This window comes from Tenrec ecaudatus, chromosome 6 (assembly GCF_050624435.1).
Source record: "Tenrec ecaudatus isolate mTenEca1 chromosome 6, mTenEca1.hap1, whole genome shotgun sequence".
NCBI lineage: Eukaryota > Metazoa > Chordata > Mammalia > Afrosoricida > Tenrecidae > Tenrec > Tenrec ecaudatus.
In genome coordinates this window covers 76,563,658-76,571,398 of record NC_134535.1, presented here as the reverse complement: position 1 = coordinate 76,571,398, position 7,741 = coordinate 76,563,658, and the positions used below count along the sequence as shown (strand labels likewise).

Here is a 7,741-nt window from a genome sequence, read left to right as displayed (position 1 = left end):
TCCTTTAGTCTTTCTCTTTATTGAAGACTCTCCTTAGCCTCATTTTCTACTGAGTCCTCCAAGTTTCAATGGAATCCTTCCAGAAATCTCTCTCTGAACACGTCCTAAGCCTCCAGCACCAACATTATCACCAAGTGTATTGGTGATTCTGCCACAAAGTCATCCCTTGCAATTTTTACCAAACTGCACTTTTCTGCCGACATTTCATTGCACTCCCTTAGACAATGAATGCCCTGGGGATTGTTGATCGTGTAGGCATAAATCTAGCAGGTTTAACACCTACTGTCAAGACAAACACCAGCCACATAATGTTTAGGAAGCGAGCTGCATACAGCTTCCAACAGAAGTAACTTTGACACTTGTGCTAATGCAAACAAAACTTGTTATGTGAAAACATAAAATAACTTTTGTCATTAAACTATGAATGAGGGTACAGTTAAATCTGTTTCTTTTGAACTCTCCTGATACATTGGAGTTTAGTTTTGTTTTATTGTGATTGAAATATTAAGAAAGTCAAACAAAACTGTATTGACAATTTATAAACCTGAAAATAATGCTGCAAATCATTCCTATAGTCACAGGTATGCATGCAGAAATCAAAGTTTAGGGATCCTTTACTGTGATTTTATAGACTAGATTAAATATTCTGGTAAGCCCATTTTTCTTCATCTATATAGATTCTGTTATCACCCCTCAATACATAGTACAGATGTAATTAAGCAAGAAAAAGATGACAGCGAAGTGCGCTAGAAAGCCTGGGATTCCAAACATGGCCTCAGGAACAAAGTCTAGAGGTGATATTGGAGTTTTTAAACTCCCATTAAACACAGTGTTTTCCTGATTCAGAACACCAGAAAAGGTCCCCAACTGAAAACATTTCCCTACAGGCACGACTCAGTAAAGTGGGTAGGTCCATAGTTCTTGCTATGATAGATCTGGGCTGCCCTGCGAATCTTCCGTGGTAGTCCTTAACATCATGCCACAATCCCAAAGCATCCCCGAGGCTGTTCATCAGGACCAAATACTTGTAAGAGTCATGTTACCATTTGTCTGCAAATTGGACAGCTAGCTGAGAGCCCGGGCCAGGAACCATGTGCATGCCCGTATGCGATAATGCAGTTACCACAGCAAAGCTGTCCACAGCTGGTTTCAACAGGGACGGCCTGGTGTAAACAGATTGGACAATGCATGTCCAGCAGCAACAGGGGCTTCTTCTTTGGTTTCAAGTTGTTCCAAGAGTTCCCTTTTAGCTCTTGGTTTTCTAGGTGAATGTTCTGATGTGTATTTATAAAAAGTGCACATACCATCGTAGTAATCAAAGCAAAACTGACCACCACTGTCACAAGTACCTGGTCATTTATTCCTTCTACAAGTGAATCATTATCCAGTTTCAAACTTTGAACTTCACCTTGAAAGCTGGCCATTCCAGGTCTAGCCAACTCAAGACACGGCACCAGGAGAAAACAGGCCCTGGGAATTGGCAGTACCCTTAAGGAATAGCAACACAATCACAGCCGCTCCTACTTTTAAAGTTTGAAGGGGTTGAGACTCTAAGAGACCCGAAGCAATGCTAGGGTCCACTAATCGCTGACCAAGCCCACCTGGAACCACTGGACACCTGCCACGTCAGCCCTTCCACTCTCTCCAAGTGACTTGGGACCACTAGAATGGTGACTTGGGGGCTTTACCAGGGGAACTCTGGGGCTTTAACTCCGGGCCACATTGCCCCTGAGCATCCCTGAGTGGATCTCCACCCCAAGGGTGTGCACCCTGAGCCCCATCCATTGGCAGATAATCTCTTTTCTTAATTATGGATAAATTCAGATTTCTAAAAGTTATTTTCTCTGTCTCTGGTTCTTCCATAATACATACTCTTACTACTACTGATGTACACACTTTAATTGAGGAGGTTTTACACAAACACACACACACATAAACACATACACACAAGTAGAAGATTTAGCTGGGTTCTCTGGGGGTAGCTAAGCTAATGCTTTACATATATACATCGATTTATAAATTTATATCTGCATCTTCATGTATTTCTATTAAGATTTATATTTTTGCATACATTTTTTTTCTGGAGAAAGGCAGAGCTTTCTATTCTCATAAGCCATTAAAATCTCAGAACCCCACAGGGACAGTTCTACCCTGTCCTATCGGGTCACTATGAGTCGGCCTCTACTCCATGGCAGTTAGGTGAGAGATATGTAAATATATATAAAGAGAAAATTTATAACAAGAAAATGGTTCATATAATTGTCAAAGCATGTAAATCCCATCTGGATCAAGTCAGTGTATCAGATAGCTGGAAGCTTCCCGTGCATCACACACTGACTAACTGGGAAGCAGCCCGAGGGAATGGGAAGTAGACAGGATTTTGGTAACAGAAGCACATAACTCCAGGGTCAGCAGTTCAGACTTGTGCTGATTGAGTCCGTGAACCCAACTCTCCGGGTCTGATCCGGTGGTTGAAGGTTCTCAAAGTTGGCAATAGGGTGAGCTGTTGCTCAAGTCCCAAACAGCTGGCAGTCAATGAGCCACTGCATGATCCAGACCAGCCAGAAGCAGGAAAATTCTGAGTAGAGTAAACTTACACAGGAATTGGGCCACCCCTGAGGAAAATTCCTTTTAATTGCATCATGGCTATGACCTGAATAAGGGAGTTGCATTCTACTCTAACTTCTTACAACTTATTGCCAATCACAAAAGATCCCTTTTGTGGAATAAATTACATGGTGTTCATAACATCATGAATGATTAGTAGTCTTAGTATCTCTTAACTGCTGAACCAATGAGAATTTTTTTTGTATTTGTAGGGTTGAGGGGGAGAATTGATCTTAATTTTTATTAAAAATCTTTTTATTTTGGGTTTTTCAATATATTATAACAATCCACACATCCTTTATATTAAGTAGATATGAACAAATATTGCCATCACCAATTTCAAAATATTATTTTTCTTCTTGAGCCCCTTGATATCAATTCCTCTTTATTCCATCCATCCTACACCCTACCATCCTTGAGAACCCTTAGTATATTGTATTGTTATTTATACGCATCTTAGACCACCACTTCTGTCCCTTCAGCTACGATCCTGGTATTCATACCCCTCGAGGGGGGTGATTTCGCTAAAACACTAAGAAGCCTGACCAAGCCAAGTTGTCACAAAACCTCACTACTACATAAACATACAAGCAACAAAACAACCCACACTTATGAAATGCTTTTTAATTACAGAAACCGTATAGGATAAAAAAATAACTGTGTCATGTGTCTTCTCAAAAACCTGAGACTGTACATCTTTTTCTTTTTTAATAAATCATTTTATTGGGACTCATACAACTCTTATCACAATACATACATACATCAATTGAGTAAAGCACCCTTATACATTCATTGCCCTCATCATTCTCAAAATTTGCCTTCCACTTGGGTTCCTGGAATCAGCTCATTTTCCCTTTTTCCCTCCTCCGTCCCTGTTACCTCCTCCTTCATGAACCCTTAATAATTTATAAATTATTATTTTATCTTATCTTACACTGCCCGGCATCTCCCTTCACCCACTTTCCTGTTGCCCATCCCGCAGAGAGGATGTTATATGTAGGTCCCTGAGATCGGATATCCCTTTTGACACCCTCTTCCCTCCCGGTGACACCACTCTCACCATTGGTCCTGAGGAGTTCATCTATCCTAGATTCCCTGTGTTTCCAGATCCCAACTGTACCACTGTGCATCCTCTGGTCTAACCAGGTTTGCAAGGTAGAATGGGGATTATGATAATTGTTGGGGAGGAAACGTTTAAGAACTAGAGGAAGGATTGAGTTTCATTGTTGCTACACTGAAACTTGAGTGACTCATCTCCTCCCCACTACTGCTCTGCAAGGGATATCCAGCTGTCTACAGATGGCCATTGGGTCCCCAGCATGCACTCCTCTCATTCATGATGATATGATTTTTTCCCCTCATTTGTTGCTTGAAACCTTGTCCCCTCGGCCCTTCATGATCACACATGTTAGTGTGCTGCTTCCATGTGGGCTTTGTTGCTTCTGGGCTAGATAGCTGCTTGTTTTCTTTCAAGCCTTTAAGTCCCCAGACGCCATATCTCTCAATAACCAGGCACCATCAGCCTTCTTAAACACTTACTTATGCGCACATTTGTCTTCTTCAAAGTTTATGTGGGGAAGGTGATCACACAATGATGGTTTTGGTTCTTTGTTGTCTGCTGCATGATCCCTTCAACACCTCGTGTTCACTTAAGCTTGTGTGCTTCTTCTCTGTGGGATTTGTTGCTTCTGAGCTAGATGGCCGCTTGTTTGCCTTCAACCCTTTAAGACACCAGATGCCATATCTTTTTGATGGCTGGGCACCATCAGCTTTCTTCCCATTTGCTTATGCACACGTCTGTCTTCAGCGATCATGTCGGGAAGGTGGGTATCATGGAATGACTGTTTAGCTGAGCAAGGTGCTATTGTATTGAGGGAGTGTGCACAAGAAGGCCTAATGAGACTGTAAATCTTTATGAAGTAGATGCCCTTATCTGGTGTATTTGAACTGCCAAGCTTGGTGTTAGCATTCTACTCCTTAATGTACAACTCTATGAGAGAATATTTTCATAGATTGGTAGACAAATACATTGAACACTCTAAAGATCAACTTTTATAAAGTTAATTTTTTTTGTTTCTTTCTCAATATAGAATTTCATTTGGCTACTCTGTAAAAACCCAGTATGTGGAGTTCAAAGTTCTAGAAGGAGGTCTTCTGTGATACCACCTTATAGGAATACTGCAATATCACTGATTTTTCACTTCTTCGACTACCAGTGAAAACATCATCACCTGCTTTATGCTCAAATATATATCTCAGTTGTTCCATGACAGAAATTTCTTCTCCAGCTTTTTAAATATTGTTGGTGGTCTTTTCTGTCTTACTCTTTATTTTTACTTTTATCTTTATATTACTATTATTGTTTTCTTCTTACAGTTTTGTTTTTGCCTTCTTTGTTTTTTTTAGGTTTCTAATTTCAGAAAAATAGAAGTAGATGCATAGAGACAATAACTGATGCAATAATTTATTGGGAAGAGGGGGAGGGGGAGGGGAATTGGGGAGCAATCAATGAATACCGGAAGAAAGAGAAATCATAAGAACCGATTGTGATGATATTTGCGCAACTCTTTAAAAAGCAAATTAACTATGGGAGTGTATGAAATGTGAGTATTATATCAAGAAACTACTTAAAAGTACAAAAACAACCAAACTTGACCCATGGTTACCATGGATCAAAGAGGAAGAGTTCTTGCTTATGGGACATTGAGGTAATTTTAATGGTAGTGGAAACATTTGGTGAGGGATCCCAATAATGGTTGTATAACACAAAGAGTATAATCAATAGCAATGAATTGTACATATCGAAGTTGTTGAATTGGGAATGTTTTGCTGTGTATGTTTGGCCAAAATTGAAAAATTTTTTTTAAAAACCCTGAATATGAGAAGAACATGTTCTATAATTGATTGTGGTAAAGATTGTACAACTCTTCTTGATATGATTGAACTATTGAATTATATGATATGTAGATGAAGTACCAATAAAGCTTTTTAAAAAGTACTCTTATTCATATTTGTTTTAATATCACCTAAGTACATCACTTGTTCATATATGTAAATTGTTAATGACATTGGTCTTTAAAGTTAGTAGGAGGGACAAGACCCTGGAAAAGAGTTCTATGCTTTGTAAAGCAAAAGGTCCTTGTAAAAGAGGTGCATTGGCACCATGGCACTGCAACAATGGACTCAAGCATAACAATTGTGAGGATGGCACAGGGCCAGGGAGAACTTCATTATGTTGTGCATTGGGCACTTTGAGTTAAAATCTACCTGATGACACCTTATAACAATGACCATAATAAGAAATAAATGGTTACAAAAGGAATGAATGGGGTTATTTTATTCTGCTGTCTGCCAAGGATTCTAGAAAACAGAGTGGGTGTGGGTGTGGGTGTGGGGACAGGGGAAGGAAAAAGAAAGGATACAGGCTTGCATTGTATATTTTCACATGGTTTGCATGCAATGTTATTGTGACATATTCATTTCTCTGAGGACAGTATCCCCTCGGCTACATACTCTGCAGTTTTGCCAAATGTTCATTAAATTAATAACAGATTCTAGGACCTAGGTCACCAAGGAATGTTGTTTACCCACTTGTTTCACATTTAGCAAATATAATAAATGTCATCCTTGTAAAAATTCTAAACTACCTTTAGAATTGTTGAATATGATTGACTTTGAAACCAGAGACAGCTCCTGCTATGACCTTCAAAGACAGTCTTCTAAGAATGACTTAACCACAAGTTGAAAATGAAGATATTAAATAAATAGTTAATTTTTCTTAGGATGCATAGGACACAAAAAAAGGATCTATGAGAAAGATTGGGCAGAAATTCACACCCAAGCCTCTGAAAACATACTACTTCATCTCTTTAAGGTTCAAAATCATCAGGAACAATAAACAACTGAAACCATAATGGCCTTTTCAAAGGGTAAGCACTTTCTGTGGGCTGTAGCAGACGGTTTCCTCCGGGAAACAGCTAGATTATCCAAATGGTGGAAATGTTAATAGTCAATTAAATTGTAGTTCAAAATCAAAAAAGAACAAAATTCTGTGAATTTTCATAAATTGAAAACATTTGCAAGGCTGATTTAAGAATTAATAAATGTAAACCACACCATCTAAAGATAATTGAAGAACTTGTGCTATCGGCCTTATACTGAGTATTACCTGAAGAAGAGTTTCAATGTCTGCACTCTATAAATGTTCAGTTCAGTAAAGACATAGAAACTGAAGTTAATAAATCACAAGAGAGTGTAAACAGGCTTTATAAAACATCTATGAGCAGGAATAGGGCTGAAAATGTCCAGAGTTGTGTTAGACACCAGTAATAGGTGGCTCTTGATGAAAGAGGAGCCCTGGCAGTCAGCTGTTCGAAACCACCAGTTGCTGCTTGGGAGAAAGACAAGGCTTTCTACTCTAGTAGTCTTCAAACTCCACAGGGGCAGTTCTACCCTGTCTTGTAGGGTTACTATGAGTTGACATTGACCCTATGATGATGAGTTCTTCAGGCAATAATGTAACTGAAAAATATCTACATATCAACTTTATTAATCTTTTACTTAAATTATTTAATTACTTAGTCTATTGTTAGTAATTTAATTAATTCATTATCTTCCGTGTGATTCTACCAGACTTGGGAAGTAATAGCTTTGGACTAAGTCCTAATGTCAGTTCTCTCTCCCCTATGGAGAGAAGAAATTTTCAGAAATTTACTTGAAAAAGGAAACATGTAGTGGGCAGATCACATCTCCTCATTGCTGGAACAAGGCACTACAAAGGCAGTCAAAAAGTACTGGTATAAGATCATGGAAGCCATTATGAAACAAAACTATCAGAATGTGAAGATAATATATCCTGACACATCCTCCATCAAGATCGATACACTTTTGAAAATGGTGTTTTTATTTCTCTAAACCCTTCCCCCGAAGACTTCTGTTGTCTTCACTATATACGATTTCAAAGCAACAGTTTTCTCGTTCTCCAGGGACTCAAATCATGTTCCTCTGAAGTGTTCTTTGAGTTTGGAGAACAAAAAGAAGTCTTACGGGGCAAGGTTAGTGCTGTAGGGTGTGTGGGGAGGGGAGGAGACGTTTCCCAATGAAATGCCTAGAAGAGAACCCATTCTACCCTCAA

The 7,741-nt window shown here is 39.0% G+C and overlaps 1 pseudogene; it reads right to left on the bottom strand.

Moving 5' to 3' along the window:
* Positions 1-669: 669 nt before the first annotated feature.
* LOC142451459 (E3 ubiquitin-protein ligase RNF170 pseudogene) lies at positions 670-1,424 on the bottom strand (annotated as a pseudogene).
* Between the last annotated feature and the right edge of the window lie 6,317 nt (positions 1,425-7,741).